Source organism: Cnephaeus nilssonii, assembly GCF_951640355.1.
Source record: "Cnephaeus nilssonii genome assembly, chromosome: 12".
NCBI classification, from domain to species: domain Eukaryota; kingdom Metazoa; phylum Chordata; class Mammalia; order Chiroptera; family Vespertilionidae; genus Cnephaeus; species Cnephaeus nilssonii.
In genome coordinates, this window is record NC_137083.1 from 7,036,373 (window position 1) to 7,064,121 (window position 27,749).

Consider the following 27,749-nt stretch of genomic DNA (forward strand, 5'->3'; position numbering starts at 1 on the left):
GGGGCCCGGGTGATGCTGGGTCCCAGGTCCGGGTGAGGCCACGCGCCCCTGAGTCTGGGTGAAGCCGTGCCCCTGGGTCCGGGCGAGACCAAACCAGAGGGAGTCGGACCTGCATTACCACCATTTGTCCACCATCCAGAGCTGAAAAGTCAGTGCCGACATGTACACATAAGGAACTGGTGGACATTGAAATTGGGTCTCAAAAGAACTGTTGGTCCAGAAAGAAACTCACTACAGACCGATTCATTTGCCTGTCAGCATAACTATTATTGCTCGTCTCACATTCGGTTCTTATAAGTATATTTCTAGTAACACATGATCTCACTCATCTAGGGGAAATGATGAACAACATAGACTGATGAACAAGAACAGACCCAGAAACAAGGAGGCATCGATCGGACTGTCGGGCCTCAGAGGGAAGGTAGGGGAGGGTGGGGGTAAGAGGGAGAGATCAACCAAAGGACTTGTGTGCATGCATACGAGCCTAACCAATGGTTAAGGACAACAGGGGGGTGGGGGCATCCGTGGGGAGGGGTGTGGGATGGGAATGGGGGGATGAGGACAAATATGTGACACCTTAATCAATAAAGAAATTTTTTAAAAAAAGAAATTAATTGTTTTGTAAATTTTACTGAACTTCCTTTTTATTTGACTTGCTTTATTTCAAAAAAGGAATAAAAGTGCTTCTTTTTAAAATTTCTTTATTGATTAAGGTATTACTTCTTTTAATGCTCACCAAAGAAAATACTTTTACGGGTCACACATGTATTTTTAACCAAGTCGTGACTGCCCCCTGGTGGCTGCTTACCCCAGTTACAAGTTGTTTAAGGGAGGTTTACATTGAGTCTTGAAAGAATATATTTCAAGTTTCAACTTTGAAGACCAGAAACTAAAGTTGGTTTCTAAATGTCCTGATATACTCATTCTTGTAAAGTGACTGTCTCTAGCCCTTTAATTTATTTCCTGGAGCACCTACAATTTTTCAAGTTTACACCTTTGAACAGTGTTGCTAAAACGGTGGAAGATACGTTTATGCTTTTCCTGTTTTCTAGGTTTGCATCTTCTTTACACACCATGTAAAGGACCCCCAGCTCCTGCCAGCTCCGAGAAGCAGGGTGTACCCGCCCTCTGCATCCCTGCAGGCCCTGGGCTGCCCCCGCCCCGGGAGCAGATGACTCGGGCATGGAATCCAGTCCACAGCAGCGCTTCTGCAGCCAGACTTACCCCACCGCCAGGCCTGCTACACCTCAACCCTCCAGCGGGCAGCTCCCATCAGTGCTCTAACCTGGCTACCGCTTCCTACCTTCCAGGCTCCCTGCTGCTGGGTCAACCAGGTCCGGATCCCAGTCCCTCATCCAGACAGCTGCCCTTTCCGGCATGTGACCCTGCTTCTGACGGATCGCCCTTCCCAGTCAGGGTTCCTTCAGAAATACTCGTATGTCAGACAGCATTCAAATAGGGGTGCTCTATACAAACTGAATAGCTAGTATTTATTAATTACTTTTTTAAAAAACTTGATAAAAATTGTCTCAATTCTCTGGTAATCAGCTTTTCTCTTTGTGAAAAGCCAAGTATAACCTTATATGCTTCTTTTCTTAGATTATCATGGTGTAAGCAGAGGGAATTATTATTCTTTTAAAGCAGAAACTTAAGTAGGGCAATCAGAAGTAATAGAACCATGACAGACAGAAAGCAAGAAAAGTTGGGTATCTATGGTCCTACTTAACCAATACTTTTAAAATAACCAAATTAAAGTTATTAGCACTAAACTGGTATGATCACATTCTAGTAAAAAGTCCCACTCTCTCCCAAAGCCTTAGAAAGAGCAGCTTCGTAAAGTAAATCACCCACAGAAAGAAAAATCGGCTGATCTGCCACAGTAAATATTTATTCCTTGTGGGACACATCAAATATACAGTGGTCTGCACCGGAATAATATTTATCCACACAGTGAAATGAGTGAGTTACATGTTACTGGGAAGCAGCGTGCCGCGATGGTTTTCTGAAAGGCAGAAACATATCGTACAAATGTTATTGGAACTACTAGTAGCTAAAGGAATTATATTTACAAAAAAGCTATAGTAGCTATCACTACATATATTGACAGGGAACTTGTTAATGATTTTTTTTTACATTAAAAAAAAAAAAAGAACTTTCCAAAGAGTACATGCCTTATGACCCCATTTAAAAATATTTCAATTTTTTATTTATATCTACACACAATACAACACATTCACAAATCTGGAAGGATATATACTAAATTTAAAATCTGATTTTTTGAACAGCCAGTGTGGCACAGTAGTTGAGCATCGACCCATGAACCCAGAGGTCACTGGTTCAGTTCCCAGTCGGGGCACGTGCCAGGTTGTGGGCTCAGTCCCCAGTGGGGGCCTGCAGGAGGCAACAGATTGATGTTTCTATCTCTCCATCTTTCTCCCTTCCTCTCCTTCTAAAATCAATAAAAACATCTTCTTAAAAATAAATTAATTAAATTAAAATAGCAAAATGTTAGAATACATTTTTAAAATTGTTATTTCTTTCTGGGGAGAGGGGTGAGGATTAGGGTAATTTTTATTTTCATTTCCTTCTCTTTACTTACCCATACTTCCTAACAAACAATTCTGATATGGGTACTTTTTGGAAGTTCTAGTTCAAAGTAAGGGAAATGAAATATGCCATGCTAGCTTATTGTCCTGGGCTCCCACCATGACCCTTCCGCAGGGAAATCAGTGCTGCTGAGGAAGGTAAGGAAAGCTTGGCTCCCTCGAGCCGCCCAACAGGACCCAGGAGCGCGTTCCAGAACCTCAACTGTTTGTTCTCGTCACTGTTTGAATCCAAAATTCCTGTCTGTCTCCACACTGCAGGAAAGAAGCGTACATTGTGCAAGCACTGGCTTTTGCTGCTCTCTGCTGGAGCAGATTCGGGGCTCGTACAAAGCGATCAATAAAGAACGCTTACGTAGGTCACTGCCACATCTGGTTATGACGTGCTCATGGAGGTTTACACGTTCCTCTGGACAAACGGAAATACTCTTTATCTAATCAAAGGGACACGGTGTACAAACACACCCAGCAGGGACCACTATCTCACGTATTAACAGATAGCTGGGCAGGTGATGGTTGATCAGGGTAGGTCGGAGGTCATGTCTTTAAACGTTTGTTTTGTACCGCCTCACAGGCAGATCTTTCTCTCATCTCTGCTAAACAAATTCAGAGATCTATCTTCAATCTTGTAAATTCCCCAGGCGAACCTAACTGGACTCACATTTTGTAGAATCATTTGTTACATCTTTAAAAATGGAAATAAAAACCCGAACCAAACTAAGGCAGTTTTTCAGTTTGTTGGGAAGCAGTCAAGGACGGACACCTGCTTAGCCTGACTACCAGTCTCTCAGGCTTTTCACTTTTACCCCTTCCCCCCAAACACACCTGCCGTCAGCATTTAGCATGCAGCTCTTTCGGTGAAAAGGAAATCAACTTGTGTTGGCCCAAGATTCCAGAACAGTGTCTAAAGAGGCCTCGGGAAGGCAGATGCAGTGAAAAAGCATCATGGCCACTTGTTTCCAGAATCTTCCGAGGGCAGTGAGGAAAACTTTCACCTTAGCCCTGTCTTGGGAGCTGTGAGCACAGATGCTGGCAAGAACCCCAGCGTCCACAAAATAATTCTCAATTTTTACCAATACCTGCTAAAATTATGTTTTAGCCTCTGTGCCTGGAAAGAAAAGTCTGGAATGACCCGGTCTCTTGACCGATAACCTGCATAAATATCTTGAGGAGGGTTCGCGGGGGAAGTTTCCATAAAACGTTTCTTTGGCAAAAGCGAGCAGCGGCCTCCTCAGCCCCATCGCCCTTTCTGTGGATTCTCTGCGGCACGATCCAATGAGAGGCCACAGCCACAGAGCAAAAGGGTGGGATGGCCCCGCGTTGGTCCCTGCCGGAACCTTCCGTCAGTACCATCAGAAGTGGAGTTGCAGCCCGGCTGGTGTGGCTCAGTGGTTGAGTGTTGACCTATGAACCAGGAGGTCACAGTCGGATTCCCAGTCAGAGCACAGGTCTGGGTTGCAGGCTCACAGGCTCAATCCCCGGTAGTGCAGGAGGCAGCCGATCAATAATTCTTCTCGTCATTGGTTTTCTATCTCTCTCTCTCCCTCTCCCTTCCTCTCTGAAGTCAATAAAAATATATTTTTTTAAAAAGCAGTCAAATTGCTCACTACTGCTCCCATGTGCCTGGTGCTGGGCTGGCAGCAAACCCAGACCTCAGGGCCAAAATGGCCGCGATACTGTGGAGCAGAAATGACCTACTATAATACAACGGTAAATTATAAAATGAAAGTAAAAATAAAAACTGGCCTTGCAAAGGGAAAGTAGTCCACACCAACTAAGCACTGAGAAGGCCCATTGTATCACGAAATCACACAATGCCCAGAAAGGGGAAATTATCCCCATTTCACAGAAGAGGAATTGAGGCTCAGAAAGCTTCAATCATTTGCCAATTGGTTAACTGTGAAGTTGGCATTGAAACCCAGATCGTCTGACCCCGAAATCTCTTTCAAGTCCACCAAACTGCCACAGAGATGCCAGTTCTTGTCCCATCACAGCCACTTACACGTGGAGACAGTCATTGAATCTTTGGGGCTTCTCTCTATTCTTCTGTAAACTGAGGTAACCAACCCAAATTGCTAAGACTCCCTTCAACTCCTAAAATCCACTATTCTCAGAACCACTCATTTCTTCCTCTGCCACCCCACCCCCCGCTTTTTTTTATGTGATCTAAGGATATAAATTCTCTAAGCTAAAATGATCCAAAGTTATCCTAAGCCCTTTACATGTCTCTATCCCTCCCTCCCTCCCTCTCTCTCTCTCTCTCTCTCTCTCAGCTACAATTGTCAGTAATATTCTCTCTCCTGGTCATGTTCAAAGGTAGATACAGGTTATCAAATGAAAGCAAGCCAAATACAGAACCAAGTGCTATGAGAATATTTAGCATGGTCTGAAAAAATTTGATCCCCAATATTATTTATTATTTAGAGCCAAAAAACAAAGAAAAAAATCTAATATATCTGAAATCAAATCATGAAAGGTGTTTTGCCACACTACCACTGGGATCTGGTCTCACATTTTATTAATGTACTAGAGGCCTGGTGCACAGATTCGTGTACCGGTGGGGTCCCTCGGCCTGGCCTGCACCCTCTCGCAATCCGGGGCCCCTCGGGGGATGTCGGACTGCCAGTTTCGGCCCAATCCCCACAGGCCAGGCTGAGGCACCCCACCAGTGCATGAATCTGTGCACCAGGCCTCTAGTATGCATATAAGATCTTTGGTTAATCTTTTCCTGCCCTCCCCCCTCCCCCTTTCCCTCTGAGATTCATCAGTCTGTTCCATGTTTCCATGCCTGTGCATTGAGTGTCTGCCCCCTGGTGGTCAGTGCACATCATAGCTACCGGTCGAACGGTTGAACGGTCACTTGGACTTTTATATATATAGGTTGTAATATCCAAGCATCTTTATCCAAGGTGACAATGCCTTTAATCTAAAAATTATTACTTATTAAAGAGGAAATCTTTTAATATTTTAAATGAAAATAAGATCCTCATTTCCATCAATTATTTAACTCAACTGTTTGGTCTTAACCAAAGTATGGCATTCAAAAAGCAAGCAATACTTTTAAGACTTATTTTCCTCAGTAAAAGGTACATTCTACTTCATTATTAATGTACAATTTAATTAAAACAAAACTCTACATCCACATTTTGCATTTTAAACTACCGATATCTTCATTAGCTAACAAATACTGAACCTGTGGCCACAATCCTACTGAAATAATGTGTGTGATGAAGAATAATTAAGGTAGCAGGGGCAAAAGGTTACTTAAGACTTTACTACAGTGTGAGCTTAAATTATAGGTTTTAAGCAAGATGCAAGGCCCAATGCACATGAAAAAAAAGGGCAATTTTAATGGAATGCAGAACAAATTAACTTTTTAACATTTAATAACACCCAATTGCATAATGGGATTTTGCTAAGTGCTGGGGAGGCGGGGTGCAGAAAATAAAAGTAACACTGCGAAGTATGCTTGTTAACTACCTTAAGTTAAAGGCATTATTAGCCACTAAACGCTGCAGTAAACCGACACTTTGTGACATGAAAGACTGCATTCTGCCGTCTCACTGGCATGTTTTGTTTGTTGTTTCTTTTTAAAAGAGGGGAGAGATCAAAACCCTTTCAGGAGTTTTGTTAGCCTGTTCCCAGAATTCCTTCTCCACACGTCCCGGGCTGAGGAGCTTCTGCAGCGTCACCTTCTGCCCTATGAAGTCAACCAGAAAGGCGGCTCCGGGACGCCTGTAAACCGCGCTCGGCGGGCAGAGCCACCGGGCATCCCGGCCAGACCTGGGAGCTTACAGTTCAGTCTGCGCCTCTCGCTCATAAAGCAATAACCGCGGGGCATGGGGCCAGCCTTTGTTTTCACCCAATTAATGGAGCGAAATGGTTTCCACTGTGAAAAGACCCCCGTGACCTAGCTCCAAAGCCTGACAAAGAGGAATGGGGCACAGGCCCAAGCAAGAAGTCCCTCGGCCACCCTGGCCACACCCTCTGCCTCCCCAGGGAGAGGGTCAGTGACTCGGTTCCTCATCATCAGGGGTGAAAACACATCCATCACCTTCCGCTGACCCCATGTGTAATCAAAACCCTGCTGAAGCCTCAGAGGAACCAGCGCCTTGTAACTTTCAAGATACTAAGAGCTAATCTTACATTTCCCCCAGAGGGGTCAGGGGCTGTATTCATTCCTTCCCTCTGTAAATGCTGAGGCCCTACCATACGGCAGGCAATGTGCCCGACGGACTGAAGGAGACAGACCCGGTCCCTGTCCTCACCGGGCCTCGGGCCTGGCCCCTGCACACTGCCACCTCTCGGTCACCCTTCAAAGAGTGGGCACAGCAGGCCGGCAGAAACACCACCTCGGCCTGCCTTCACGGCCTGCTCTCTTTTCCGTGCCTTCATCCTTCATCCTGCGCTGAAATTCCTGAGGAGCTTGGCTGAAGGAATGATCGGCCGTTACAAAGAGCAAATGGTGCTAAGTCTTTTAAAGGTTGACAGGGAAACTCACTCTGATTAGCCAGAAAATCTCCTTTCTTACCGTGAGGCAGATCCCGAAACATCCTTAATTCCCAGGCCCTTGACACACTCCGCTACATGGTTACAGAAACTTCGCCTTAGAGCCGGACTAAACCCTCCAGGTCCCTCTCCGCTCCGCATGTAGGCAGCCACACCATTGCCGCGGGGCGGAGGGCATGCGGCCCGCTGGCTGGGCAGCCTCGGGCTGCTCTAAAACAACGTTCCTGCGCCCAGTCGAAGGCCGGGCTACATGAGTGTGGCCGGGTGCAGTGCCTTCAATCTAGCAGTATGAAATTCTGAAAACGGGAAGCGTCCAACATGACTTAATTACCACATTCCAAAAGTGTGTTTATTAGTGGGTGTTTAAACCCCTAGAAGGAATTTCCCCAGTGAGATGATACTATAAATTGTGATCATTTCACAAACCGGTCCTCAAAAGACTCTTTCAGCCCATTATATGCCAAAATGGAACTGAACAGTATACATTGGAAATGAAAAACTAGCAGAAAATAATTGACTTATGAGGGGTTAGTACGCTATTTACAATGAGAGTTTAAAACAGCTTGTGGACTAGACCCAGGATGTACAACTCCTGAAACTGTTAGCAAGTGTGTCCACTGCAGCTGTGGGGTGCACATACCTCCCCAGCTGGACTGGAAGCTACCTGAGCAGAGCCACCATTTCTAACACGTCTTGTGTCCCTCCCCAACTCCCCCGCCCAGGGTCCCTAATTAATATTGAGCAAGAACGATGAGTGACAGATTTCCCTAGAAGGAAACCTAGGAGCATCAGGAAAACAAATGCCCTACTCTTTTCTATCCACATAAAAGGGAACAGGGCCAGTGGCGTTCAGTGTCATTTGTTGCTCACTGACTGACAGGAGACAATGGACTACCTCCTCCCCCGCCTCCATGTGACTTGGAATGCCCATTTCCACCTGTCAGATGCTTCTGATAAGCTCTACATGTGGGATAACAAGGAAAATCCCACTGGAGTTTAGACCGTGAGGTGGTGGGGACGTGACGTGACTGTCTTGTGAACTGTGAGGCCCTGGCGACCAGCTCCGTGATTTGGCACAGAGCGGGCACTCCAACATTTGTTGAATGAATGAAAGACGGCAGTGTCCAGGCAATAGCTTTTGACAGGCCCCCTGGGATCTGTACTGGTCAGTGTAGGGTTCTGAACCCTAAAATGTACATAACTTCTCAGCTATCATTCATTTTTCTAATTTTTATAAATGTGGGTAAAAGAGCAGCTTCCCTTTCCTTTGAACTTTATAACATGGGAATTATAACTAACTCGATGATAAAGGGGCCAGGACACAGTGGCAGCGGAGGCCACAAGATGACGGGACCGCAGGCAGGGGACAGCCGACAGACACGCGGGGGGTAGCGGGTCCGGTGTGGCTGGGATTTCTGACTTTTGTCAAGAGAAACCAAAGTGAAATTTTTAAATGAAACTCTCCCGGTTTTTAATTGTGGCAACTAATAACTGTTTTCATAAAAACACCGTGTTAGCCAATTCCGATGTGGGATCAAAGGTGAAGGTGACTTTTTCCCACGCTCTTCCTCAAGGCCAAAGAGCGAGGGCGGGAGAGGGCGCGCTGCCCGCTGTGAGCTCACACAGGAGCCAGGGCTTCGGCACACGGGAGGCTGAGCAGACGGCCTCCCAGGCCCCTTCTAACCATACCTGGGCCATCGCTTTCACACTTTTAAAAAAATGAAATCGACAGTGGAATGCAGTACCTAGAAAGAATAAAACTGAGGCACCCCAGACGAAGTTCTGACCTCCATCCCTTTACCCTGATGGCCCACGGGGCGCTACTGCGGCCCAGGATTCCACTGAAGCCACGTTGGAAACCAGTGGCTGTGGGGGTGGACTTCTTGGGGTGAAAGGAAAGGAGACAAAGTCCAAGGCAAACTCAAAAAGGAAATGGACTTGGAGTCACAATCTAAGGGAAACTGTTTTGTAAAATGTTCCATTATGAAGTGCTGTGGGTGGGAGCCAGAGGCAGGAAGACACCTATTAGCAATACAAGCTGAGAACTGCAGGTTTGCCCGCAGCCCTCGAGTTCAGAAAGCATGTTTAAGAGCTGGTGCACTACCAGGCCCAGAGGCACACTGGATAAAACCACGGAGAAACTGGGCATTGAGTGGGAGTGCTGTACTTCTTTAAAAATATGTATTTTTTATTGATTTCAGAGAGGAAGGGAGAGGGAGAGGGAGATAGAAACATCAATGATGAGAACAAATCATGGATCGGCTGCCTCCTGCATGCCCCCCACTGGGGATCAAGCTGCAACCCGGGCATGTGCCCTGACCAGGAATCAAACCGTGACCTCCTGGTTTACAGGTCAACACTCAACCACTGAGCCACCCCAGCCGGGCGGACGTTCTGCACTGTAATTGACACATCTAACACTGGAGCTCAGAGGGACTAACCAATCCCAAAAGTTGACAGCTTTCAGGACCACGGCCACACTACAAACTCACGCTAGAGCCAGAAGACACCATTTTCACCTATAAAACTGGCAAAGATGGTTTTGTGTTTTAATGATAATTCCCAGTGCTGACAGAAATGCTGGAAGTGGACTTTCTCGTATGCTGCTGGAGGGGGGCCGCTGATACCACCTTTCTGAAGGGAACCAGGTATCGGGAGCCCTTACAGATCCACAGAAACCCCGCCCATCACTTCCACGTGTGCAAATGTGTCCTGAGGAAATGGTCATGAACGTACCGAGCTTTACCTCCAAAGATGTCCACTGCAGCATTATTCCTAGAAATCAGGACACCAAAGCGATCAAACTATTCAACACTAGAAAATTGGTTAAAGTGACTTGGGCATAGCCACACTATGTAGCATTAAATGTGATGTTATAATAATATAGGTAATGCCATAGAAAATATTCCCGAGATGAAATTAAGAGGAAAAATAGGACTACAAACACACCTTTCCTACAAGGATGACAATTTTTACAATAATGCACTCTGAGAGAAACTGGAAGAGGAATGCTCACAGGGAATGATGGGTGTTTTCCATTTTTATGTTTTTCATTTTTAATGCAAAATTTCTACCATAATAGTATTTAATATAATTCTTCATTATTTTAAAGGGTACATAAAATGAAAGCATGTATGATTGTTTTGAAAGACTTTTGTGAAAATGTTCTATGTGGGTATCACTTAAACTCATTTCACTGTGTAACCCACCAAAAACCCATCATCACTTACCCTGTTTGTGGTCCTTTCTCCTTCCTCTTCGCTCTCTCCCAGCAAATGGAGATATTAGCAGGCCTGAAGCAGTCACAGAAATTGCTAACTGACCTAAATCTCCAAATAAGATAAGACTGCGGGGCCATTCAGGTACTGCCTCCTGCTCAGTCCACTCAGAAAAGCTGCGTTTTTGTTTGGGTTGGTGTTTAACTCACCATACGTAAGGGGCCGATGGCCAGCCCTGTCTTTCGCTGCTCGTGCCGGTATGCTGTGTTTGTTTATATGCAGATCTTTGCTCTCTGCAACGGAGCTGGGTGGTCTTCTGGGACAGGACTGCGTAGGCACATTTTGGGGGTGACCCCCCGTAAGGTGCCGTGATGGTGACCTCCTCACTAGTGAAGATGTCTTAAGGGAGTAAAGATTCCCCTTGCATTTGCTATGCTAGCAGTGGCACTAGCACCTCGTAAAATTAGCAATAATCTGGTCATTTAGATTACAGCCTTAAAAATGTTCCCCTACTTGGACCTGCTAATCTGTGCTATGGAAATCTATAAGAATCTGTGATTTAAGAAAAAATAAAGTTCAAAACAAAAATTTAACTCAACCTAATTTTTTAAAATATCTTAAATATATTTTTATTGATTTCAGAGAGAGAGAGAGAGAGAGAGAGAAATATCAATGATGAGAGAAAATCATCAATCGGCTACCTCCTGCATGCCCCCTACTGGGGATTTAGCCAGCAACTGGGTATGTGCCCTGACCAGGAATTGAACTATGACCTCCTGGGTCATAGGTCGACAATCAACCACTGAGCCACACCATCTGGGCTCAACCTAATTCGTAATAAGGGAATGGTTGGTGAATCATCACTCGTGGTCCCAGCAGCATCTCCACCAGGACAAAGCCGGAAGTTCTAATAGCTGTGAGCAGAAGCAAGTCTATAGGTTTCTCAGGCACCAAGAGTCGTAGGAATTCCGGGTTCTCCACCCACACAGTTACTATTGAAACACATTTTATCGGCACCAATACTTGATCAGAGGCTAAAGAAAACGTTGTTTAACTCATCACCTCGTGTTGGCTGAGAGGAGTTCAGAAAAACAAGTTAACAGTAAAAAATGAGTTGACTGCTTTTCTAGGCCCAGGGCATCCAACTATTACCTAACACCCCCTATTAAACTATATCAGATATTGCAGTCACCAGCTTTAAGTTTCACAGAAGATAAATTGTGTTTAAAGACTAAAAGCCAAGCTCAAGGAGAGTGCTATCAAACCAGAAACAAAGATCTGGAAAGATGAAGGACTCAGCTGAACCTGGAGTTCAGGCTCGTGAAAAGTGCGTTTACAGAAAGAACTATAAACCTAATTGGAATGTGGAAAATAATTTACCTCAAATGATACACAGCATAAACCTTTCAAACACTTGCAACTTAACACCCGCAAGATGATGAAGCCTGCTCTTGTTCCAGGATGATAATTGCTTTTTAAGCACAAAGGGATCATAAAAATTCCACAGTGACAAAACAGAGAGTCCTGAACCGGCTCCATGAAAACACAATCGTGGCAAAGAGGATTAGCAGCGCTGTTGCTGTTGCCGTTGTGCCTGAAAGACTGCTCAACTCCAGGAGTGGGATGATAATCGAAGGTCTAAACACCCAAGTTGTAAAGTGCATATCTCATTAGTAAAATAATACCCCGGTCCCAGAGGAAATGCTTGGCAGACATAAGGCATGCCTTCAGAGGCTCCCTAAAAAAAATGCCGACTATCCCTGGGCAGGACCAACAACAAATATGTATTGAACACCTACTATGTGCCACTCCCGGCTCTATGCGAGGCTCAGCAGTGAACAGTGTTAGGTCTGGCAGTGAATTCTACCCTGGACACAGACTTAAAACTGATTGAAAATCCACATTAACTGAGAAGTACAATACTTATCTGCTACCAAAGTTTGGTGTCCTGGAAGAAAAATGACAGGGAAGCATGGCTATAAGTTTTTTCCAACAAGATGGGTCATATTATAAAAAAATACATTAGAATAACCTATTGTTGAGCTATATAGCTCCTATTAGTCACTGTTAATTAACATCAATGAAAATGACTTTCTTCTGATAATACATTTAAAAATTATGTGTGATATATCTACTCATATTTCACTTAAGAAGCACCATTTTATCTTTTCAAATCTTTAAGTGATCATCCTCAATGACAAAAGGCTAAAATAAGAGGTAATATTTGTCTCTCTTCATAATTATCATCAATATTAGGCTATGAGCCATATCGAACACCTTTATGTAACTCTTCCAATCACAAAACCTATACATAGTAGTTGCTCAATAATTATTTGCTAGAACAATCCCTTTACCTGAAGCTCTTAATCCCTGAATTTCAATGATCAAATACCCTATTCTTTCTAATAAGTTTTTAAATTATTTCCAAATATTTGGACACATCACATTAAACATTTGCAGACTGAATAACGCTTTCAAGACTCACGAACCAGCACAAGATACATTTCCTAGGCTAAATCTAAAGGAGTTAAATTAAGCACACATGTAGGTTTATATAAAAAGCAATAAGAAATACACCAGTTTGTGCTGTTTCTTGAAATCTGATCGAAATCTGAGTTTAAATTTAAATGTATAGGGAAAAAGAAGAAATTGATTTCTTTCAAGAAGACAGCTTTGCAAAGTTACAGAGCTGGTTCCACAGAACCAAGATCTCATCTGTCGTTGGTGAACCCAACAATAAGGTTGTGGACAAGCAACAGTGTTGAAACCTTGTCAAGAAATATTTTAAATATTAAAAAGTTATGTCAACCCTTGTTCTGTTCATGACTAAACTTGATACAATCAAGAAAAATTAGTTTCGGATGTGGGATACTTCGGGGATTTGAAGTAGTTTGCTAAATAGGAAGCTAAATCCAATTACTTTTCTGAAGATTTGGCATCTTCAACTGAAAACCAATATTCCAATTAACATTAGACAAATATCCAAGCTTATCCACATGTTCCAGGCATCCTTTCTGGCCAACAAGTAGACTGCATTTCTGTGTTTAATTATTCCCTTATGTATACATAGGGCCTGCATTATACTCGGAGTACATAAGGCCAAAAAAAAATCTTACATTCCTCTGTGGTCCGCTTCTGCATGTGCACAATCCAAATTTAACCTCCTACATATTTTTATCTTCTTTTCTAAGTTAAAAATGTGCCAACACAAGTCTTTTTTTTTTAAATATGTGATGTTTCAAACTATGTAAATGGAGCTAATATCAAAAGTACTCCCTGAATCACTTCACTGTACCCAAAAATTACAAATAAAAAACAGCTTCATCATCAAATGTTGCCTCTAGCCTGCCCGAGGTCTAAAGCAATTCGGAGTATCCTGAGCTAGATTATTTATCTACGTGGCTCCCTTATCTTGCCAGGAGTGGGGCAGGCGGGGGTAGGGGTATGGGCAGTTGCTAAGCAATGGGTATAGAGTTTCAGTCATGAAACAGGAAACCGTCTCAAGATCTGCTGTCCAAGAGTGTGCACGCAGCTAACAAAGCTACACAGCATACTCACACATGTGTTAATAGGGTTAAGCCTATGTAGTTTTTTATCACAGTTTAAAAAAAAGTGGATGGATTAATAAAATGGGAGATGAGAGAGTAGAGAAAATAAAAGTAGACAGTTCTCATGAGACACGTGTGTGAAAGGGGGAAAGAAAGTATGGATTACATCTCAGAGAGAAACATAAGGAAAAGTTACAGGAGGCAGGTCCAGCGTTGGGATAAACTTCTGCATGTTTACAGGCTGTAGGGAAGGAACAGAGAAAGGAAGAGATGGAAAATATGTAAGCCAAATAAATAGCTAAGTAATTAGGATTCCAGAAGCTAGTGGAAGGTCAAAAGGGTCGAGTGAAAAAGTGATCTGAAGAAGAGGAAGGAACCTCATCCTTTGAGACAGGAAGACAGGAGAGGCTTGGTGAGACATGTGAGAGATCCGCCTGTGGGTCTCAACCTTCCTGACCAATAGCATTGATGGCTGTCTCCTGGGAGTGAGAGGAGGAGCGGGGTGAGCAGTGGCCCCAGGAGACTGCTGACTGACTAAGTAAGGGCAGTGGGAGAAGGGAGGGAGTAAGGGAAGCAGAATTTCAGGCAAATGAACTCGGAGGCATGTCTTCAAGTGGCAGCGGGAACAGAGACAGTGAGTGCTCTGATGTGGTTGGCATCTCAAAGGAAAGGAAAGAAGAGAGAGAGAGACTCATAGGAAGAAGGAAGAAATCACTTGAAATGATCAATGGTAGAGTCCATGCCCTACAGCAGGGGTGGGAAACCTTTTTTCCTGCCAAGGGCCACTTGGATATTTATAACATCATTCTCAGGCCATACAAAATTATCAACTTAAAAATCGCCTGCTGCATTTGGTCAAACATTTCATTAACTCACCCCAATGCCTGGGCAGGGCCAGACCAAATGGTTTCATGGGCCATACATGGCTCTCGGGCTGCACGTCCCCCACCCCTGCAAGCAAGGAATGTGAAAATAAATTGAACTTGGAGGTATGTTTTCAAGTAGAAACGGCCCTGATAAAGTGAGAGAGGAAGCTTCCTGCTGTAGCTGATGCAGAATGGAGCGAGTCTACTTCGCCTATCTGCATTTACTGTTCACCAATGAAGCCTCTCTTCGCTAACATAGACCTTTATCTGCAAATCCATTTGGTAAACAGTCCCCATACTTGCCCAGTATGTCACTGTTTCATGCACTGATGGGCGAGCAAAGAAACAGTTCCAGTCGCCAGTCATCCAAGAGCTGATAGGTCACCAGGAGAAAAGAGGCACGTAGTCAAGTAACTATAATGTCAGGCGGAATATAAATGTCACAACACAGGCTTAATCATCATGCTCCTGAGGTTTAAAGCAGTTACAGATGACTGGGAAAGGCAAGATGAAATAGGACAAGGCTTCAAAAAGGAGACAGACTTGGGAGGAAGCTTCCAGAAAGGAAGAGGAGTTGAGGTTGGTGGGGAAGGGTGAGGTTCAAGTAGTGAGACTAGCATATGCAAAGGCATGATAAAAGAAATGCATAGGGTAATTTTGATCAAAAGAGAATAGTCTAACAAGCAAATAAAAAGATGTTCAACATCATTAGTCATCAGGAAAAATGCACTAAAATCATAATGAGATATCCAGAGTGAGACGACAGAATGGCGACAATTAAAAGAACAGACAAGCCCTGGCTGGTGTGGCTCAGTTGGTTTAGCATGTCCCATGCACCAAAAGGTCACCAGTTCAATTCCCGGTCAAGGCACATGCCTGCGTTTCAGGCTCAATCCCCAGTAGGGGGTATGCAGAAAGCAGTCGATCAATATTTTTCTCTCATCAATGTTTCTCTCTCCCTCTCCCTTCTCTCTCTCTAAAAAAATTAATAAAAGCATATTTTAAACAAAAAAGCAGACAATAACAAGTGATGGTGATGAAACTGCTGGAGAAACTGGAACCCGCATACATTGCTGGTTAGAATATAAAATGATACCACACTGAGAAAAACAGTTTGTCAGTTTCATAAAAAGTTCACCATAAATTTACTATATGACCCTGCAATTCCACTCCTAAGAATCTACCAAGAGAAAACAAAACGTATGTCCACAGAAAGACATTATTACATGAATATTCATAACAGCACTATTTACTTATTGGTCTAAATTGGAAACAAACCAAATGCCTATCAACTGATAAAAACAGATGTGGTGTACCCGCACAATGGAATTCCACTCCGCAATAAAAAGGAGTAAACCCCTGACACACACTACAACACGGCTAAACCTCAAAAACGTTACATTTGGTAAAAGGACCCAGATCCAAAAAGCTACTTATTGTATGATTCTATTTACATAAAATATCAGAAAAGGCCAAATTAAAGAGACAGAAAGTAGACCAGTAGTTTCTTGGTGTTAAGGGTGAGAGGGGATTAAGTGTAAATGGGCATGAGGGAGCTCTGGGGGAGCAGTAATGTTCTAAAATTCAATTGTGATGATGGCTGCACAACTCTCAGTTTATTAAAAATCAGTAAGTGGTACATTTACAGTGGGTGAACTTTGCAGTATGCAAAGTATCCATTAATAAAGCTTTTTTTTTTTTGGTCAGAGGATAGGCTAGCTTGACTGGCATGCAGGTTTTGCACAAGTAGGGGTTAAGATTAGAAGGAGGAGGGTTGCAGTCTTCAGAAATGTTTGAATGCCAGAGTGAGACCACAGGGGTCTCCTGAAGGTTTGGGAATGGGACAGCACAAAAACAAAGAAAAAGTACAGATAATTACATGGAGACGGTTAGTCTTATCTGATGTGTCAGACAAGCAGTCGACTCGTTAGATCATAAGGACCAGAATCTATGGGCTTCCTTGAGTTCATGGCCTCAATTTCGCAAGGGCTGATCCTCTTACACACCTCTACTTTGAGTCACGAAGGTGGGGCAAAAGATGGAGGGGAAAAGGACCCAGTGAAAATCTATCACTTCCATGGGAAACACATCTCCAAACATATATGACCTCTGAGCCCATCATTCTAACTGGTGAGTCAACTGAACAAGAATATTAAGTGTTGGCCAGAAGCCAGTTCCAGATGGGGGGAGAGGGCGGCAGAGAATCAATGTTTGGGTGGGAGGGGAGGTTGGATTTCCCTGAAATCTAATATTCTGCTATAAGAGATTTGAAAATCATGTAAAAGGAAACTTAAAAATAGAGTGTGAGCCATCATGGAAAATAGTGAAGTACCTGCTGATTTTACTGCACAAAATTCTATTAACGATTCCCAGGTAGAGTGACAATATATTTAAATCGATTTAAAGTCCAACGTTCAAAGTCATTTATTTTAATTTAATTAAATTGTGTTTACCTACTATGACCTTCTCCCTGGATATACAGTTGGGTCTCACAAAAATATCTTTTTAAAGAGATACCACCTCAATTTATCCTTGGTTACATGTGGTACTTTCAAGCAGCACTCAGCGTACTGCCAGCCCTCTGTTTATTCATACACAGAGAAACACACAGCAGGACTGATAAAGCTGCTCAGCTGTTCACAGATACTCTTATAAAGACTACATTCCTTCTTTTAATCCTTCCAGGTCTCTCTAGAAAACTGGCTCTCTTTCCCTTTATTTAAAGAGAGAGGAAGGGGGAGGAAGGAAGGTAGAGAGGAGGGATGTGAGGATTGTGATCATTGTTAATTCACAATTCAAACCATTCAGAACTCCATTTACAGAAAACTAATACAAAAGGCATAAGTGTGCCAGATGGGATTAAACAGGAAGACAGATAACATACATGAAAGAAGACTTTATACAATTACAGATAATTGGAGGCCACTTATATATTTTTCTCTCATCACTCGCACAAAAAGATAAGATTTGCATTTCCTTATAATGGGCCCATAAATAGCTTTATTGTAATATTAGACACATCTTGCTTCTGAGTGTATCTCAAAAGACTAATTTTTTTAAAAAAAGATCAAACAACTAATAGAAGGAAATTGTCCCACCAGAGCATAACCCCTGATTACTTTGGCTTAGAATACTTTCTATCAGACAGGTAATCAAATTTCTGAATCTGATAAATTCACCAAAGCGAAATCCTAACGTTGAGTTTACAACCTAGGGAATTGTTCAAACTAACACTAGCAAGCAGAAAACTTAAATACTGACTGAAGAACATGCAGATAAAAGAAATATGCATTTAATTTATAAAAAAAGAAATGCATGCCCCAGGGAAGTAAAGCATACCAGATGGATATTAAAAGTAGAATGTTTTTTTAATACACTAATAGGTCTGTTCTCCCTTTGATTTATGTACAACACCCATTAATGTCAATTAGTGCTACATACTTCAACCCAGGGAAGCATAACTCCGATGTTATAATAATACTTTGCACTTACAGATTTTGTTTGAAAACTAATTCAGTCTCACAAAGCCCAGTAACTTAGATCCCGATCATTCAAGTCCACCGAACAATGGTGACAGGTCAGCAGCCACACCCCAGTCTAGGGCTGACATTAGATGACCCCGGAGGCTCCATTTGTTCCTGAAATTCTGAACCACCAGAAAGTCTCAGTCCCTTGCCCTAACTATTATGCAGATACAATAAATATTTATGGAGAATGTTACTAGAAGATAAGCACCATGTTGGATGCTTCTCAGACAGATTCTAAGAGTCCAAGGATGAAATTAAAGCAGCAAGGCTCAGAGGGGTTAGCAGCATGCCCCAAGCCAAGGAGCCAGGAAGAGCTGAAACAAGGACCCAAATCTGTGGACACAAATTTGATGTGTGTTTTTCTTCTTTTCCAAACTATAAGAGAAAGTTTATTAGGAAGTTACAGAGGTAGTAGAAGTGAGCCAACTGGGCTGCATGGGCTCAGGAAACAAGTTACAGAGGCAAAAAAGGGAGCTTAGAGAGAGAAAAGCAAAGATAACGTGCTTGGAGGGAAGAAGAGATGAAAGGAAAAGGCACGGGTGTACTCCTGAGAGGGAGAGTGTACCTTTTTTTTTTTTTTTAAATAACTGAACACATGGTTATGTAAGGGAAGGCTCCTGGTAGTCCCCTAACCATATAAGAGTACCTCCCACTGCTCACTATTCACATCCAGTGAATGAAACCCATTGGGCCAATGATAGTCTTATCATAAACAAGAATTTAACCTTTGCACTCGGATGTCGAGTGTGACTCGACACGGTTAGCATCGGTAGCAGCTCTTTTTATACTCTTTGAATGTATCAATAATTTGAAATGTAAAAAAATCCAAATAAATAAGTTTGTATGAAAAGAAACTCCAGTTTTTTATTCTACTGCCACGCTTTATAAAATCTGGGGTATTTAAAAAATTAAATCCCGAGTAGAATAAAGGAATCGAGAAAAAAGCAAGCGAGTGTAAAGGGTTAAAAGAACTAAAGGAAATTAAAAATCAAGAAAAGAGGCATTACAAGAAACAATATAAATTGTGAGTTGACAACTATCTGTAGCAAGAACTGCAATGTCCACTAAGGTAACCACTGACCACATGTGGGTATTTAGCACTTGAAATGTGTTGCAAGTATAAAATAAACCATGTTTTCAAGACTTACTATGAAAAAATATAAATATATCAATAATTTTTATTGGATTACAAGTTGAAATTGTAACATTAATTTCACTTGTTTTATTTTACTTTTTTAATGTGGCTACTACAAAACTAAAAATTAGAGAGAAACCAAGATGACGGCATAGGTAAACACCTAAACTGCTGCCTCGCACAACAATTTCAAAACTACAACTAAAAGACAAAACGGACATCATCCAGAACCACAGGAAGGCTGGCTGAATGGAAATTCTACAACAAGAAGGAAAGAGAAAAGCACACTGAGACTCAGAGGAGCTGTGGAAGGCAGAGACATGGAGGTGCATGCGCGGAGAGGGCTGGCAACTGAGTATGTGGCTGGCTTTCTCAATCGGGAGGGAAACAAAAGCTCCTGACAGATCTGAACTCCAGTTCCGGGTGAGACTCTGGGGACCCAGACTCATTTGGGGAGAAAGTGGACTATCTGGCAGCGGGCGAAACTCGAGGGCGGCTTTTGCTCAGAGGTGCTTGCAGCGATTACCGCGGGACACTGAGACCCAGGGTCCTCTTAGGGCAGAGCTGACGGGAAGCCAAGACTGTCTGCTCAACCCTGAGACTCCGCCCCATCCAAGCTGAGCACAGAGGCTTTTGCAAGTCTTGTCTCATAAGGGTGTCTCCAGCACAGAAGTTCTCCCAGCGTAGACACAGCTGATCCTCGCAGCCAATTGGCCTGGAGGTCAAATCCTCCCAGTGATACCAACAACAATCAAGGCTTAACTACAACAAGACTGTGCACACAGCCCACAAAAGGGTGCACCAAGAGTGTCCACCTCAGGTAACTGGGGAGGCTGAGCCACTGGGCCCTATAGGACACCTAGCACACAAAGCCACTCTATCAACTCAGGGAAGCAGCCAAAATGCAGAGACAAAGAAACAGGTCACAAATGAAAGAAATGGAGGAAAGCAAACGACTGGATATAGAGTTCAAAACCATGGTTATAAGGTTTTTCAAGAATTTTATAGACAAGGCCGATAAATTTAGCGAGACCCTCGAGGATATGAAAAAGGACCAACTAGAAATTAAGCATACACTGACTGAAATAAAAAAATAACATATAGAGATCCAACAGCAGACTAGAGGAACGCAAGAATCAAGTCAAAGATTTGAAATACAAAGAAACAAAAAACACCCAACCGGAAAAGCAAAAAGCAAAAAGAATCCAAAAATATGAAGACAGTGTAAGAAGCCTCTGGGACAACTTCAAGCGTACCAACATCAGAATTATGGGGGTGCCAGAAGAAGAGAGACAGCAAGATACTGAAAACCTATTTGAAGAAATAATGACAGAAAACTTCCCCTACCTGGTGAAAGTAATAGACTTACAAGTCCAGGAAGTGCACAGAACCCCAAACAAAAGGAATCCAAAGAGGATCACACCAAGACACATCATAATTAAAATGCCAAGAGCAAAAGACAAAGAGAGAATATTAAAAGCAGCAAGAGAAAAGAAGTTAGTTACCTACAAGGGAGCACCCATATGATTGTCAGCTGATTTCTCAACAGAAACTATGCAGGCCAGATGGGAGTGGCAAGAAATATTTAAAGTGATGAATAGCAAGAACCTACAACCAAGATTACTCTACCCAGCAAAGCTATCATTCAGAATTGAAAGGCAGATAAAGAGCTTCACAGATAAGAAAAAGCTAAAGGAGTTCATCACCGCCAAACCAGTATTATATGAAATGCTGAAAGGTATTCTTTAAGAAGAGGAAGAAGAAGAAAAAGGTAAAGATAAAAATTATGAACAACAAATACATATCTAACAACAAGTGAATCTAAAAATCAAGTGAATAAAAAATCTGATGAACAGAATAAACTGGTGAATATAATAGAATCATGGGCATAGAAAGGAAGTGGACTGACAATTCTCAGAGGGAAAGGGGTGTGGGGGGTGCGGGAAGAGACTGGACAAAAATCGTACACTTATGGATGAGGACAGTGGGGGGGGGGGGGGTAAGGGCAGAGGGTGGGGTGGGAACCAGGTGGAGGGGAGCTATGGGGGGGAAAAAGAGGAACAATTGTAATAATCTGAAAAATAAAGATTTATTTTTAAAAAAAACTAAAAATTATATATATGGCTCACACTTGGAGCATTTACTTCTACTGGGCTAGACCAGTGGTCAGCAAACTCATTAGTCAACAGAGCCAATATCAACAGTACAACAATTGAAATTTCTTTTGAGAGCCAAATTTTTAAAACTTAAACTTCTTCTAACGCCACTTCTTCAAAATAGACTCGCCCAGGCCATGGTATTTTGTGGAAGAGCCACACTCAAGGGGCCAAAGAGCTGCATGTGGCTCGTGAGCTGCAGTTTGCCGACCACGGGGCTAGACCATATAGCCACACACACTGATATATACTGAATACATCAGTGATGTACTAGTACTTGTAACATACACACTTTGGAGATAATATTCTAGGTTGCACTCTAACCTGGATGAAGAAAAATTTACATAATTTTGAAAGAGCTTTGTATACTTCTCTCATTTGCCTAAAGGGACTAGTGAGGTTAGGGTCAACAAGACAACGCCCACTCTATTCCTATATTTATTCAAGTAAAAAGTACAGGTATCTAATTGCTCTCTTTTGTGTGTTTTTTTGTTTTGTTTTTTTCTTTTTTTAAAAAAATATATTTTATTGATTTTTTACAGAGAGGAAGGGAGAGGGATAGAGAGTTAGAAACATCAATGCGAGAGAAACATCGATCAGCTGCCTCCTGCACACCCCCCACTGGGGATGTGCCCGCAACCAAGGTACATGCCCTTGACTGGAATCAAACCTGGGACCCTTCAGTCCAAAGGCCGATGCTCTATCCACTGAGCCAAACCAGTCAGGGCTAATTGCTCTCTTTTGAATAAACTAACTCATATCCTATATAATAAAGATGTAATATGCAAATGGTCGTTACACCGTGAAGCGTAACCCGATCGCATAACAACCGGATCACGGATCAGCAGGAGGGTGGGGCAGCGAGCTACAAGCAGGCGACAGAGAGCTATAGGAGGGGGCAGGGCAGCAAGCTATAAGGGGAGCCTGGGGGAGGGGGGCTGTGGGAGCTACAGGTGGGCGGGGCAGTGGGCAGAGAGCTACTGGAGGGCGGCAGCGAGCTACTGGCGAGCTACTGGTGCACAGATTCGTGCACAGGGCTACTAGTATGGAATAATAACCCAAAATTCCACACATTTGGAAACTAGAGAAATTAGCTTCTAAGATATACATAAGAGTGAGGAAATATTTCCCTCCAAAAATACCAATGAAGACCAAGAGTTGAGGACCATATCCCATTTTTCTTTTTCTTTTTCTTTTTTTAAATATATTTTTATTGATTTCAGAGAGGGAAAGATAGAAACATCAATGATGAGAATCATTGATTGGCTGCCTCCTGCACGCCCCCTACTGAGAATCAAGCCTGCACCCCAGGCCTGGGCCCTGACAGGAAATTGAACTCTTACCTCCTGGTTCATAGGTCAACATTCAACCACTGAGCCACACCAGCTGGGCTATATCCCATTTTTCAAAAAGTTATTATTTCTTTTAACTGTAGTAAAACCCAAAGACTATAAAATTTACCATCTTAACTATTTTTCAAGTGTATAGTTCAGTAGTATTAAGTATATTCACAAATTGTGAAAAAAAAATATTTTCATGCTTATCAAATTATGATCATAATATTAAAGGAGATGGTTTAAGAATATAAAGTCATCTAAAACAAATGTATACCATTTTCCATTTTTTTATTTCTTCCAAATCTTTGCACATCTACCTATTATAGATACATCCATTTCATTATTTATTTACTACATATTAACCTGATTTTTTCAATTACTACAAATGTTTTCTATTATTCCAGTTTTTTAAATAATGACATGAAATAATATCATTTCAAATAGTAGAACTACAATAACTTAATCATTTTCCAACTAGAATAGCTGGTTTCTAATTTCTTGCCAACGTGATTAATACTATAAATAAACAACTTTGTGAACTATTTTCTAAGAGTAGAAATAAGGGGTAAAGACATACAAACTTCCTTGTTTTTTCTTAACCATCCTTCTTTTTTTTTTTTGCCATCCCATCCTTTTGTTAACTTACCTCTTCCCTTCATCCCAAACATGTGACTGAAATTCCTGTGCCCCCTTCGGACCTGTTTATTCTCTCCTTCCAAGAAAGATTTCTTTTTAGCTCGTAAGTGGGTATAAGAAAAACAAATGCAGCCCCATCACCACATCCCAGAGCCTTCCTTCTCAGTCTATTAGCAGAGTGTTTTCCTTGCCCTGGCAAAGAGTAATGCGGGCTCTGAAGGGTTTCATCACATATTCCTTTGTGTTATCAGCCAAAATCATGCTCATTTGAAAAGTCATAGACCCAAAAGCTCTCAGACTTCTGTGTGACTGAAAATGACTTTTATATATCAATTCCATACAAATAAACAGAGTGGAAGGAAGTTTTAAGCACAGAAAAAGTAACAAATAGCAAAACCAAACCACAGGATCTCTGTTTAAAATTAGGCCTAATACAGCCCCTGTTTTCCACAAGAGAGAAATCAGCCAAGTGCTTTTCTAGAACATTAATGACTATCAGTCATTACATCACACATATGTCATCTGACACAATTAAACGTTCAGATTAGTAAACATTTTCCCTCTGCTACAACAGAGGGCCAGTGTTCACATGGGGAGGAGAAATCTCGGTACACACAAGAGCATCACAGCACAAGCCAAGCCGGAGGGTAAGTCTAAGTTCCCCCTCATTCAGTTCAACCCATCAGTCCTGCTTTGACTAACAAATGTACGTGAAAATTTTATAACGTGAAGAGAACTTATTTTCCAAAGCTTTTCTGCCAAATGCAATAAGCATTAGCACGGGACGGCAAAGAAAACTGAACTTCAGTAAAAGTCAACACATTAACAAAGTCGCCTCTTCCCCTGATACCCCAGTTTCAGACATAATATATACTTTGGGGAACACTCCAGATTTTGTTACCTGTCCAATAGGGTATTCACAATGAATGCTGGGTAGATGATCATAAATATATGCCATGCATATGCACAAAGAGTTTGCATGAATCTTCTTTTTCTTTAATCCTACTGTAGTTTTGCTAAAGAAAACCTAGGATGTCTATATTCCACCTGGAAATGATTAAAATAAAAATGCCACATGAGTTAGTAAAGTAGGGCCTTTGGAATCTGTGACATTGGGCAGGTTGCTTAACCCTGCTCAGAGCTTCAAGTTCTTCATCCATAAAATGGAAGCAATAATGCCACCCTCACAAAATGACTGTATTAAGTAAAGTAATAAATAAAACTGACCTGAGACTCAACAGATACTCAATACATATGAATTTCTCTTCTCTTCCCTTACTTCAGGGGTGGGGAACCTTTTGTCTGCCAAGGGCCATTTGGATATTTATAACATCATTTAAGGGCCATACAAAATTATTAACTTAAAAATTAGCCTGATATGTTTGTCAAACATTCAATTAACTCACCCCTAACGCCTTGGCAGGCCCAGATGGACATTTCCCACCCCTGCCTTACTTCCTTTCTTAGGTTCTTCAAAACCATATTCAGATGGTTGACAAGGCAGTAATTCTAATTATACAAATGATGAAATTTAGGTGTCTCGTTGCTAAAAAGAAAAAAAAGAAATTCTCGACATGCTTACTTTCATTTAACATTATACCTCTAAACCTAGAAAGTGAAAGGTCTTCAAAAAGGAAGACTTTTTCCCAAAAATTTTAGAAAAAATTCTTGAAATTGTGGTGAGCAACTGAAAAATCCTCACTCAAGGAGGCCAGGCCCTTCCTGTGTCAGAATCCCAAGATGCTTTCCCCAGAGCAAGAGCCCTGGTCCTTCTGCTCAGCGCTGGTGGCCAGGGAGAGCTGCCTGGCAGGGGCCCCCATGAGCGCGAGGTGGCAGCAGGCTGACTAAGACAGGCATGCTAGAAAGAGTAGAACAATAATGTGGGTGTGTGGGTTTCGGTCCCTGTCCAATCAAAGACACGGGCTGTAGGAAATGCCTTACAGTTAAAAGCAGGAGAAAAGTGCTTGACTGACCCCCTTATGCACCTGAACTCATAACTATTGATGGGGGATTTTTACACCAGTGACCACCTGTTGGAAGTATAAAGAGAGGCTGCACCCCACAACATGCCTAGAGACAACTAATGCAGACCAGTGTTCCTAAGTGCGTTAACCCTGTCATCCAGGGTCACTTAGCCAGGATGCCTTTCCCAGAAGGAAGCCGGAGCTGTCCAGAGGAGCTCTCACGGACGCCCACTGCACCTCTTTTTCTTCATTTTGGGGAACTTTGCAGGTGGTTTGGGGGCAGTGGTAATAAAGCCATTCTGTCTTAAAACTGTTCTGTCTTTGAACTCTGTCATGTATTGGAACTCTCAGTCGTCTTGTTCTATTTATCACAAATGAGTATCCTGACTGCCAGGGCTACCTCCATTACTGGGGTGTCCAGAGCAACATGGAAATATGGGGCCTCTTGTTCAATTTGTATTAGGGGTTTCAAGATGGTCACCACAGAGCATGAGACCAAGCATGGGTCCCATGAGTCCACCCGGGACAGGGCTGAGGGGAGGATGTGCAAGAAGACTGGAGAGCGAGTCCATCTCCAAACAACTGGCCGGACTGAGCATGTCAGTGAGTATCCAGGCAGCCTCATTAGCCTGCACACAACACAAATACTCTGCTTGCTTTAAGCATCTCTTGACAAAATGAATCTTAAAGTCCATAGACTACAACTGATTATAAATGAACTAGGGACCCGTTGCAGGAATATTCCTGCAAGACTTCCGGCAGGCTTCCCTCCCACCACCGCCACCTCTCCCGCCCCCCCACCTCTCCCGCTGTGGCGGGCGGGGTGGGGCGGGATGGGCGGGGCACCCCGCCCGTCCCACCTGCCCCACCGCGCCCACGGCCACCGCCGCCACCTCTGCGGCCACGCACGCTGGCGCCGCTGCGCGCCCCGCCCCGCACGCCTGACCCACCGCGCCCACCGCCGCCACTGCCTCCGTGGCCGCGCATGCCACCCCACCCACCTGACCTGCTGTGCCCGCTGCCACTGCCTCCTCGGCCACATGCACCGCCGCTGCGCGCCCCGCCCCGCACGCGCCACCAGCGCTTTCCCTCCAGCAGCCGCCTTGCTTTCCACTTTCCCTCCCTCTTCCTTCTATGCTGTCCTCAGTCTTCACTCCACCCTCCCTCTGCATATGCAAATTAACCGCCATCTTTGTTGGGTTAATTTGCATACTCACTCTGATTGGCTGTGGGCGTAGCAAAGGTACGGTCAATTAGTATTTTTCTCTTTTATTAGTGTAGATAAGATTCTAATTACAACAAAAGGTTCTCTCATTCAAAAGTACAGAAAACCTAAGTTCAAGGGTTAGGGAATGTGATTATATTTCTGAAAAGTTGATAAAGAATCAAGATGGAGAATTTAGCCTTATGTATAATATTGTAATTTTTCATTGGGAAATTATGTTCATGATTCAACTATGTCATTAAAAATTTACTGTAAAGAATTAAAATAGAGAACAATATCTAGTAATAACTTAATGTGAATATTTATGATAAAATTGAGTTGTGAATTACATTAAAACTAAGCCACATTTTCTTATAGTATTCATATTTTTCTTTTGAAAACTTGTTCATTCTCTTTTTTTCATCTAAAATGAATGGAGGATTAAAAATACAGATTCAAGTGAAAACCCCTGGTTTTGATCATCTTTTCTGTAACAGTACATATCATGGAAAAACCCAACCCCGAGGCTAAGCAGAAAACATAAAAAACCCAGCACTTTAAGTGTATAAAGACAAGGAAGTCTTGCTCTCTGGAAAAGATGGAAAGCACTAAATCAAGCATCCTCATCAAATGCCTTTAAGCAGCCCCCTGCCACTGTGTCCACAAAAAGACCCAGCCTCATTAAAGACGAGACCCAGCCAACCTGCAGGCCAAGTGTGGTAGGCATGGCAGGAGGCCGGAGGAGGAGAGAGACAAGTCCACAAAGAGATGCCCAGGAGGAGGAGGGGAAAAGAAAACAATGAAAAATAAACCAAACGAAATGTGCACGGAAGAGAGAAGTGTGGACCAGAGACCCATCAGGCCGAGGAGGAGCCACATAACCGCTCCTGCATGGGAGGCACTCGTGTCTCTTTGGAGAGCCACATGCCCCGCACTCTCACGTACACTGTGGAGCAGAACCCCTGTCACAGCACGGGGAGTACTTACCCCGTCGTACGGAAAAAAGCCCAGTGTTCCTCCCTGAGTGCCCTTCGGCTGCTACAGAC

At 42.9% G+C, this 27,749-nt stretch overlaps 1 protein-coding gene across 2 annotated transcripts in view; it reads right to left on the reverse strand.

Moving 5' to 3' along the window:
* Positions 1-27,749, reverse strand: part of BBS9 (Bardet-Biedl syndrome 9) — a 324,045-nt gene that overhangs the window by 128,598 nt on the left and 167,698 nt on the right. The gene's annotated exons all lie outside the window — the stretch shown is intronic.